Source organism: Mirounga angustirostris, unplaced genomic scaffold (assembly GCF_029215605.1).
Source record: "Mirounga angustirostris isolate CCGP_5_RB_7025 unplaced genomic scaffold, mMirAng1.0.hap1 SCAF_10, whole genome shotgun sequence".
NCBI lineage: Eukaryota > Metazoa > Chordata > Mammalia > Carnivora > Phocidae > Mirounga > Mirounga angustirostris.
Genome location: NW_026991718.1, coordinates 77,968,617 through 77,980,711, shown reverse-complemented (window position 1 = coordinate 77,980,711; position 12,095 = coordinate 77,968,617). Strand labels below are relative to the sequence as shown.

The 12,095-nt window shown below is 40.2% G+C and overlaps 1 pseudogene; it reads right to left on the bottom strand.

The window, feature by feature from the left end:
- LOC123841986 (synaptosomal-associated protein 23-like) lies at positions 1–798 on the bottom strand (annotated as a pseudogene).
- Between the last annotated feature and the right edge of the window lie 11,297 nt (positions 799–12,095).

Below are 12,095 nucleotides of genomic sequence, written 5' to 3'. Positions count from 1 at the left end.
CTTCTTGCACATTATCTTCTGATTGAGAAGAGCATGGAACAAAAACGTCAAACTCTGAAAAGGTAATGACTTTGAAGGAGGAGCTAGAGAGATGAATACACAATAAAGAAGTACGGCAGCAGCTTTAGCTGTCAATGAGTTTCTTTGCCTTGACATTGGCAACATCAATACGATCTTTGTCGGTGTCAGCCTTTTCTGTGATCCAGTCTATTTATCGATGTTGAGCCTCGATCTCCTTGTCCATGTCCAAGGCCATGTTTTTTAGGTTTCCTAGGATACTGACCACTTGAGTCAGGTTCTCTTCCATCTCATCTTCTCTGGCATCGTTTGTTATATGTTTAATGTATCCACACTAGCTGTTCCACTGGCTGGTTGTTGAGGCTGACCATTTGTCACTGGGCCTGGCTGCTTGGATACTACATTGGGAGGAGAGTTGTCTCCACCACCTCCCCATGTTGCCTTGTAGGCCTTACCAGACTCAAAGTTCTTTGTCCTATTACATGGGCAGACACAAAGGCCACAGCACTTGCTGAGCTCTGTTAAAGTTTTCTCTGCTTCTCTCATGTCTTTATTTATGTGGTCCAGGCCTTCTTCTATGCAGTTTAATGGTTCCCTTTGTTCATCCAGCATAGTGATAGTCTTGACTCCTGCATCCTGAGACTCAAGGGCTAAACCCAGGATTCTCCTTTACTTTTCAGAGACTCTTCAGTAACCTGGTGGGCCCTCAGCTGAATTTCTTCTGATGACAGATTATCCATGATGAATTAAAACTTTTGATAAGCACATAAAGTGAAATGTGGATATTCGAGCAGTTCGGGCCACTCCTCTTGCACCAGAGCGGCTCGGACACCCCCAGACCAGACCAGGAGCTGCATCCTCCTAGCGCCTGCTTACTTATAGTTTTTTAGATTAACCTTTTTACCATTTCACATTCTCATTTCTTCCTGTGGATTCATTATTGAAATAGAGCTTTGCTTCTACCACCTGCTTTATGGTGTCACAAATACACATTTCTATGTTATAGATAACACCACAATTATATACATACTGTTTTATAGAATTGCTTTTTAAATCAGCTGAGGGAAGAACAGGTCATTACAATGCCTTTTATAATTTCCCGCGTAATTACCTTTATTAGCATTTTTTTTCATGAGGATTTGAATTACTGTGTGGTCTCACTTCCTTTCAGCTTGAAAAAACTTCAGTATTTCTTGTAAGATCAGTTTCTTAGGAATTAATTTAAAATCTTGAGAATATCCTCATTTTGCCTTTGTTTCTAAAGGATAGTTTTGTTAGAAGATTCTTGGTTGACAGTTCTTTTTTCCTTTCCAGCACTCTGCATGTTATCATCGCACTGCCTTCCTGTCTCTTCTGTTTCTGATAAATCAACCGTTAATGGGGTTTTCTTATACATGATAAGTGATTGTTTTCAAGATATTTGTCTTTCAGTATTTTTAGTCTGACATGTATGTGGGTGTAGACCATTCTACTTTATGTAAGAATTTATTGACTTTCTCAGATTAATGTTTTTCACCAGATTTGGGATTTTTAAGCTTAATTAAGAAATCTTCAAATAATTTTTCTGCTTTTCTTTCTCCTCTCCTTTGGGCACTCCCATTACACATATGTTGGTGATTCATATTTCTCTGAAGCTATTCTTCATTCTCTTTTCTCCTGCTCTTCAGATCGTTATTATTTGGTTCCTTTAAAATACTTTCTGGGGGGTGGAGCAAGATGGCAGAGGAGTAGGAGACCTGGATTTCATCTGGTCCCAGGAATTCTGCTGGATAGGGATCAAACCATTCTGAACACCTATGAACTCAACAGGAGATTGAAGAAAAGAATAGCAACAACTCTCTGAACAGAAAAGCAATCACTTTCTGGAAGGTAGGACGTGCGGAGAAGTGAATCCGAGGGGTTATTTGGGAGGATAGGCGGCGGGGGAGGGGACCTCCATCAGCTGCTTCTGGCAAGTGATAGAGCCGCAGAGCACTAAATCGGAACTTTTAGAAGTCAGCTCCGCTGAGGGACATCGCTCCAGTGGCTAAGCGGGGGGTGGAACCCTCTCTGGGACAGTGTGGTCTCAGGACCCTCGGGGTCACAGAAAGACCGGCAGTGCTTGAGTGCGGCAGAGCTCCCAGGTATCGGAGCAGGGAAGCCGGCTGCAGAGACGGAGCCAAGGAGTGGGCTCTCAGCTCGGGGTTGCCATAAACCATGATTCGCGGCACAGTCGGGCTACTGCTACTCCAGCAGGGACCCAACAAGCGGCAGATCTGGGGAGACTCCCCTTCCTCCCCGGGGAGGAGCAGCACGGAAACTCACTGCAGGGATCTGCTGGGATTGGAGACTCCACACAGGGTCGGGTGCCAGAGATAGAAATGCTCAGTCACAGGCCGGGTGAGCACGGAATGTGGCCAGAGGCGGGGGAGACAAGCGTGACTGACTGCTTTTCTCCGGGGGCGCACTGAGGAGTGGGGCCCCGAGTTCTCGGCTCCTCCGGAGTGGAGACTGGGGTGCTGCCACTTTCAGTCTCGTCCTCCAAAGCTGTACGGAAAGCTTGCAGGGAACAAAGGCTCCCGAGAGCAAACCCGAGCAGATTACTTAGTCCGGACCTGGCAAGGGCGGGGCAATTCCACCTCTGGCAAAGACACTTGGGAACCACGGCAACAGGCCCCTCCCCCAGAAGATCAGCGAGAACAGCCAGCCAAGACCAAGTTTACCCATCAATGAGAATGGCAGAACTCCAGCCGGGGAATACTGCACATAGAATTCATGGCTTTTCCCCCCTGGATTCTTTAGTCTTTCAAAGTTAATTTTTTTTTTTTCCCTTTTTCAACCAACATCCTATCAATCCTTTTTAAAAAATATTTTTTATTTTTCATTTTTAGAGTCATATTCTATCCCTTCCTAGTAGTTACCCTCATCTTTGGTATATATATATATATAAGTTCTCTCATTAAAATTTTGAGATACAGTTTCTTCTAACAGATCAAAATATACCCTAAATCTCTAGTGTATGGCTTTGTTCTAGCCTCCTACCTGATTACAATCTCTCCTTTTTTTTTAAATCCTCTTCTCTTTTCAACCAAATTCTTATCAATTCCTTTTATAAAATCTTTTATAATTTTCATTTTTACAGTCATATTCCATCCCTTCATCGTATTAACCCTTATTTTTGTACATATATAAGTTATTCTTTCTTTAAAATTTTGGGAGGCACTTTGTTCTAACAGACCAAAATGCGCCTAAAATCTAGTGTGTGGCACTGATCTATGCATCAGCCTGACCGTATTTGATCATATTATTTTTTTTGTTCTATTTTGTTTTTGTTTGTTTGTTTGTTTGTTTTTTTAAAGATTTTATTTATTTATTTGACAGAGAGAGACACAGCGAGAGAGGGAACACAAGCAGGGGGAGTGGGAGAGGGAGAAGCAGACTCCACACAGAGCAGGGAGCCCGATGTGGGACTCGATCCCAGGATCCTGGGATCATGACCCGAGCCAAAGGCAGTCGCTTAACCGACTAAGCCACCCAGGCGCCCCTTGTTTTTGTGTTTTTATCTTTATCTTTTTTCTTTCCCTTTCTTTTCCCCCAGTTTCAGGTCTTTTCTGATTTATTTCGTGTATATTTTCTGGGGACATTGTTACCCTGTTTGCATTTTGTTCTCTCATTCATCTATTCTCCTCTGGACAAAATGACAAGATGGAAAAAATCACCTCAACAAAAAGAACAAGAGGCAGTACCGACTGCCAGGGACCTAATCAATACGGACATTAGTAAGATGTCAGAACTAGAGTTCAGAATGATGATTTTAAAGATACTAGCTGGGCTTGAAAAAAGCGTGGAAGTTATTAGAGAAACCCTTTCTGGAGAAATAAAAGAACTAAAATCTAAACAAGTCGAAATCAAAAAGGCTATTAGTGAGGTGCAATAAAAAATGGAGGCTCTAACTGCTAGGACAAATGAGGCAGAAGAGAGAATCAGTGAGATAGAAGACCAAATGATGGAAAATAAAGAAGCTGAGAAAAAGAGAGATAAACAACTACTGGATCACGAGGGCAGAATTCGAGAGGTAAGTGATACCATAAGACGAAAGAACATTAGAAGAAATGGGATCCCAGAAGAAGAAGAAAGAGAGAGAGGGGCAGAAGGTATATTGGAGCAAATTATAGCAGAGAACTTCCCTAACTGGGGAAGGAAACAGGCATCAAAATCCAGGAAGCACAGAGAACCCCTCTCACAATCAATAAAAACAGGTCAACACCCCGACATCTAATAGTAAAACTTATGAGTCTCGGAGACAAAGAGAAAATCCTGAAAGCTGCTCGGGAGAAGAGATCTAATGTTTCTACCTACAATGGTAGAAACATTAGATTGGCAGCAGACCTATCCACGGAGACCTGGCAGGCCAGAAAGGACTGGCATGATATATTCAGAGCACTAAATGAGAAAAATATGCAGCCAAGAATACTATATCCAGCTAGGCTGTCAATGAAAATAGAAGGAGAGATAAAAAGCTTCCAGGACAAACAAAAACTAAAGGAATTTGCAAACACGAAACCAGCCCTACAAAAAAATATTGAAAGGGGTCCTCTAAGCAAAGAGAGAGCCCAAAAGCAACATAGACCAGAAAGGAACAGAGACAATATACAGTAACAGTCACCTTACAGGCAATACAATGGCACTAAATTCCTATCTTTCAATAGTTACCCTGAATGTAAATGGGCTAAATGCCCCAATCAAAAGATATGGGTTATCAGATTGGATAAAAATACAAGACCCATCGATATGCTGTCTGCAAGAGACTCATTTGAGACCCAAAGACACCCCCAGATTGAAAGTGAGGGGGTGGAAAACCATTTACCATGCTAATGGACACCAAAAGAAAGCTGGGGTGGCAATCCTTCTATCAGACAAATTAGATTTTAAACCAAAGACTGTAATAAGACATGAGGAAGGACACTATATCCTACTTAAAGGGTCAATCCAACAAGAAGATCTAACAATTGTAAATATCTATGCCCCTAACATGGGAGCAGCCAATTATATAAGGCAATTAATAACAAAAGCAAAGAAACACATCGACAACAATACAATAATAGTGGGGGACTTTAACACCCCCCTCACTGAAATGGACAGATCATCTAAGCAAAAGATCAACAAGGAAATAAAGGCTTTAAATGACACACTGGACCAAATGGACTTCACAGACACATTCAGAACATTCCATCCCAAAGCAAGGGAATACACATTCTTCTCTAGTGCCCATGGAACATTCTCCAGAATAGATCACATCCTAGGTCACAAATCAGGTCTCAACCGCTACCAAAAGATTGGGATCATTCCCTGCCTATTTTCAGACCACAATGCTTTGAAACTAGAACTCAATCACAAGAGGAAAGTTGGAAAGAACTCAAATACATGGAGGCTAAAGAGCATCCTACTAAAGAATGAATGGGTCAGCCAGGAAATTAAAGAAGATTTTAAAAAATTCACAGAAACCAATGAAAATGAAAACACAACTATTCAAAATCTTTGGCATGCAGCAAAGGCAGTCCTGAGAGGAAAGTATATAGCAATACAAGCCTTTCTCAAGAAACAAGAAAGGTCTCAAGTACACAACCTAACCCTACACCTAAAGGAGCTGGAGAAAGAACAGCAAATAAAGCCTAAACCCAGCAGGTGAAGAGAAATAATAAAGATCAGAGCAGAAACCAATGAAATAGAAACCAAAAGAACAGTAGAACAGATCAACGAAACTAGGAGCTGGTTCTTTGAAAGAATTAACAAGATTGATAAACCCTGGCCAGACTTATCAAAAAGAAAAGAGAAAGGACCCAAATCAACAAAATCATGAATGAAAGGAGAGATCACAACCAACACCAAAGAAATACAAACAATTATAAGAACATATTATGAGCAACTCTATGCCAGCAAATTAGATAACCTGGAAGAAATGGATGCATTCCTAGAGATGTATCAACTACCAAAACTGAAGCAGGAAGAAATAGAAAACCTGAACAGACCTATAACCACTAAGGAAATTGAAGCAGTCATCAAAAATCTCCCAACAAACAAAAGCCCAGGGCCAGATGGCTTCCCAGGGGAATTCTACCAAACATTTAAAGAAGAATTAATACCTATTCTTCTGAAACCGTTCCAAAAAATAGAAATGGAAGGAAAACTTCCAAATTCATTATATGAGGCCACCATTACCTTGATCCCAAAACCAGACATAGACCCCATCAAAAAGGAGAATTACAGACCAATATCCCTGATGAACATGGATGCAAAAATTCTCACCAAAATACTAGCCAATAGGATCCAACAGTACATTAAAAGGATTATTCACCACAACCAAGTGGGATTTATCCCTGGGCTGCAAGGTTGGTTCAACATCCGCAAATCAATCAACGTGATACAATACATGAACAAAAGAAAGAACAAGAATCATATGATCCTCTCAATAGATGCAGAAAAAGCATTTGACAAAGTACAGCATCCTTTCTTGATCAAAGCTCTTCAGAGTATAGGGATAGAGGGTACATGCCTCAATATCATAAAAGCCATCTATGAAAAACCCACAGCGAATATCATTCTCAATGGGGAAAAACTGAGAGCTTTCCCCCTAAGGTCAGGAACACGGCAGGGATGTCCACTATCACCACTGCTATTCAACATAATATTAGAAGTCCTAGCCTCAGCAATCAGACAACAAAAAGAAATCAAAGGCACCCGAATCTGCAAAAAAGAAGTCAAACTCTCACTCTTTGCAGATGATATGATACTTTATGTGGACAACCCAAAAGACTCCACCCCAAAACTGCTAGAACTCATACAGGAATTCAGTAAAGTGGCAGGATATAAAATCAATGCACAGAAATCAGTGGTATTCCTATACACCAACAAGACAGAAGAAAGAGAAATTAAGGAGTCGATCCCATTTACAATTGCACCCAAAACCATAAGATACCTAGGAATAAATCTAACCAAAGAGGCAAAGAATCTGTACTCAGAAAACTATAAAATACTCATGAAAGAAATGGAGGAAGACACAAAGAAATGGAAAAACGTTCCATGCTCATGGATTGGAAGAACAAATATTGTGAAGATGTCAATGCTACCTAGAGCAACCTACACATTCAATGCAATCCCCATCAAAATACTATCCACTTTTTTGAAAGAAATGGAAGAAATAATCCTAAAATTTGTATGGAACCAGAAAAGACCCCGCATAGCCAGAGGAATATTGAAAAAGAAAAGCAAAGCTGGTGGCATCACAATTCCGGACTTCAAGCTCTATTACAAAGCTGTCATCATCAAGACAGTATGGTACTGGCACAAAAACAGACACATAGATCAATGGAACAGAATAGAGAGCCCAGAAATTAACCCTCAACTCTATGGTCAACTAATCTTTGACAAAGCAGGAAAGAATGTCCAATGGAAAAAAGACAGTCTCTTCAACAAATAGTGTTGGGAATATTGGACAGCCACATGCAGAAGAATGAAACTGGACCATTTCCTTACACCACACACAAAAACAGACTCAAAATTGTTGAAAGACCTCAATGTGAGACAGGAGTCCATCAAAATCCTAGAAGATAACACAGGCAGCAACCTCTTTGACCTCAGCCGCAGCAACTTCTTCCTAGACACATCGCCAAAGGCAAGGGATGCAAGGGCAAAAATGAACTATTGGGACTTCATCAAGATAAAAAGCTTTTGCACAGCAAAAGAAACAGTCCACAAAACCAGAAGACAACCGACAGAATGGGAGAAGATATTTGCAAATGACATATCAGATAAAGGGCTAGTATCCACAATCTGTAAAGGACTTATCAAACTCAACACCCTAAGAACAAATAATCCAATCAAGAAATGGGCAGAAGACATGAACAGACATTTTTCCAAAGAAGACATCCAAATGGCCAACAGACACATGAAAAAGTGCTCAACATCGCTCGGCATCAGGGAAATCCAAATCAAAACCTCAATGAGATACCACTTCACACCAGTCAGAATGGCTAAAATTAACAAGTCAGGAAATGACAGATGTTGGCGGGGATGCGGAGAAAGGGGAACCCTCCTACACTGTTGGTGGGAATGCAAGCTGGTGTAGCCACTCTGGAAAACAGTATGGAGGTTCTTCAAAAAGTTGAAAATAGAGTTACCGTACAATCCAGCAATTGCACTACTGGGTATTTACCCCAAAGATACAAATGTAGGGATCCGAAGGGGTACGTGCACCCTGATGTTTATAGCAGCAATGTCCACAATAGCCAAAATGTGGAAAGAGTCATGATGTCCATCGACAGATGAATGGATAAAGAAGAGGTGGTATATATATACAATGGAATATTATGCAGCCATTAAAAGGAATGAGATCTTGCCATTTGCAACGATGTGGATGGAACTGGAGGGTATTATGCTGAGCGAAATAAGTCAAACTGAGAAAGACATGTATTATATGACCTCACTGATATGAGGAATTCTTAATCTCAGGAAACAAACTGAGGGTTGCTGGAGTGGTGGGGGGTGGGAGGGATGGGGTGGCTGGGTGATAGCCATTGGGGAGGGTATGTGCTCTGGTAAGCGTTGTGAATTGTGCAAGACTGTTGAATCTCAGATCTGTACCTCTGAAACAAATAATGCAATATATGTTAAGAAAAAAAAAAAAAAAAGAGGGCACCTGGGTGGCTCAGTTGGTTAAGCAACTGCCTTCGGCTCAGGTCGTGATCCTGGAGTCCCATGATCGAGTCCTGCATCAGTCTCCCTGCTCGGCAGGGAGTCTGCTTCTCCCTCTGACCCTCCTCCCTCTCATGCTCTCTGTCTCTCATTCTCTCTCTCTCTCAAATAAATAAATAAAATCTTTAAAAAAAAGAAAAGAAAAAAAAAAAGATGATAGCAGGAGGGGACGGATGAAGGGGGGAAAATCGGAGGGGGAGATGAACCATGAGAGACAATGGACTCTGCAAAACAAACTGAGGGTTCTAGAGGGGATGGGGGTGGGAGGATGGGTTAGCCTGGTGATGGGTATTAAAGAGGGCACGTTCTGCATGGAACACAGGGTGTTATGCACAAACAATGAATCATGGGACACTACATCTAAAACGAATGATGTAATATATGGTGATTAACATAACAAAATTTTTTTAAAAGTTAACAACCAAGAAAATGCTGAATTAAGAAAAAAATTTAACAGTAGGAAATCTTTCTGCCATTTTTATTTGCCTTTGTCCTACCCCCTTCCTAAATGTGTGGTGATCTTAAAGACAGTAGCCTGCATTCCCAATGGGGGATCCTATTCCCTGATGCTGGAGAGAGCAGAATAGACCTTATTTGCAAAGAACTGTTTGTTCTTACCTGTATGGGCACTACTTGAAGGATACACAGAATTTATTTCTCTTTTGCCTAACTCAGAACTCCAGGAGGAAAAGCAACGGGCATTCCTCAAAAACTTTTTAAGGTAAATGAGCAACGTGCAGCCTCTTGAGGCAAAAGAGCACCAAAGCCTGTGAAGAAAACCTAAGGAGAGGGTTTCTTCGGGAATATTAGGACATTCAAAGCTGCACTTATACACTGAGGAATTTCAAAAGTCATATGAATATCCAAGGTAGGATGCATGGTCAAAAAAAAAAAGAAAGAAAGACCAGAGAAGACTCTGAGCTTTCACTTTAGGCTGATCTCTATGCTCAGTGAAAGCAAGAAATGAAGGCGAAGCCAGAGGTGTAGCTATCCTGACCAAGTACCCCAGTACAGAGTGACAGGGGCTTTTATTCTGCCTTTTTCCCTCCTCCCTCTCTCCCTTTTGGTGTTCAAGAAAATTTCTATGAAAAGCTGAACATAAGGTAAAAGTACAGAAGCTTCAAAGCACAAGTGATAAGAAAATACAGACCTTACAAAAATTGTTCAGAAAAGTCACTGAACAGCTACACCAACAGCATGCAATTAAAAAAAAAAGGGTGGGGGGAGGTGGTGCCTGGGTGGCTCAGTCGTTAAGCATCTGCCTTTGGCTCAGGTCATGATCCCAGGGTCCTAGGATCAAGCCCCACATCTGGCTCCCTGCTCCGCAGGAAGCCTGCTTCTCCCTCTGCCATCCCCCTGCTTGTGTTCCCTCTCTTGCTGTGTCTCTCTGTCAAATAAATAAATAAAATCTTAAAAAAAAAAAAAGCTGTGGGGAGGGTGAAGAACCTGGTTTCCCAAGTTAACACATTATAATATTAAAAATGTCCAGTGTTCAATAAAAAAAATTATGAAGCATGTAAACAAAGTATGACAGACCCATTCACAGGAGAAATTGAACTCTCCATGAGGAAGCACACACATTGTTTTAGCTAACAAACTTTAAATCAACTGTTCTAAATATTTTAAAACACTTTTAAGGAAAACATGGACAAAAAGCTATAGGAAACCAGAAGAACAATGTATAAACAATATTAATAAATAGATAAAAATTGTAAAAAGAACTATTGAAGCGGGAGAGCTAGGTTCTTGTCTCACGGAGTCGAAGAATGAATCTTGCAGACAACAGAGAGTGAGTAAAATGATAGAAGTTTATTAAGTGAAGATACAGAAAAAGCTCTCAGGAGTGAGAGTGATCCCAACAGAGTGGCCAATGAGGGCCTTTATGGTTGGTCTTTTATAGAAAGCTAACCAGGGAACTTTTAACATCTCTATTGATATCACCATTGAGCAAGGACTAGTGATAACACCTTCAATGGCTTGCTTCCTTTTTAGGGTCTGGTTGTTCTTTGTTGGCAACAGGTGATTTTTTTTATGATAATAGGGTGGTCCTAGGTCAGGGTGGTCTGGTTGTTCCCTTATCTCTGGTTTCCCCACACCACCACATTTTTGGGATTTCTGTGAGCCTGATCACAGAGCCCCCTATCTATCTCTCCCTACCTAGCCCCACTTGTCCCTTACTCACTATGAAGAAATTCTGGAGCTGAAAAGTACAATAACTAAAATGAAAAACTCACCAGAGGGTTTCCATTGCAGATTTTAGGAAGCAGAAGAAAGAACGGTGGATGTAAAGATGAATCAATTTCTATTATCAAGTCTGAGTGACAGAAAAAACAATGAAGAAAAATGAACAGAGCCTAAGAGACCTGTGGCACCTAGTTCAACCTCTGAGATATGCATAATAAGAATCCCAAAGAAGGACAGAAAGGACATTTAAAGAAACAGTGGCTGAAAATGTCCCAGATGTGATAAAAGACACAAAACTATACATTTATGTTCAACATCTTCAAGAACGATAAACACAAAGAGATCTACACTAAGCCACATCATAATCAAATTGTTGAAAACCAAGGACAAAGAGAGAACTTGAAAGCTGTCAGAGAATCAAATCATGTACAGGGAATCCTCAATAATGTTAAAAACAGATTTCTCATAAAAAAACATGGAGACAAGGAAAGAGTAGAGTGACATTTTTAAAGTACTTACAGAAAAAATATCAACAAGGAAGTTTATATTTGACATAACTTAAAAAGTGAAGGAGAAATTAAGACATTAGCAGATAAAAGGGTGGGGGGAGAGGGGGGCGGGCGGGTCATTGCTAGCAGAACTGCCCTACAGTAAATGCTAAACGGAGTCTTCAGATTGAAATGAAAGCATACTAGGTAACAACTCAAAGCCATACCAAAACAAACAAAACAAAAACCCTCCATTCAAGGTAACTATACAGGTAAATATAAAAGCCATTATTATTGTATATTTGATTTGTAATTCTTTTTACTCTACATTATTTAAGACAAATGCATAAAATAATTATAAAACTATATTAGTGAGAATGTAATATATAAAGATAATTTATGATAACATAAAAGGGATAGGAGACACCTGTACAAAGGTTAAATTTCGTATATTTAAGCTAAGCTGTTACCAATTCCCACTAGATTGTTATATATTTAGAGCTTTTTTATAATCCCCATGATAATTATTAAGAAAAAAATTTTAAATACACAAAAGGAAATGAGGAAATCAGAATGTATACTACAAAAAAAAAATTAAATACAAAAAAGGGCAGTAATGGAAATGAGGAACAAAAAATATATAAGGCTTCCAAAAAAAAAAAAAAAGCGAAATGA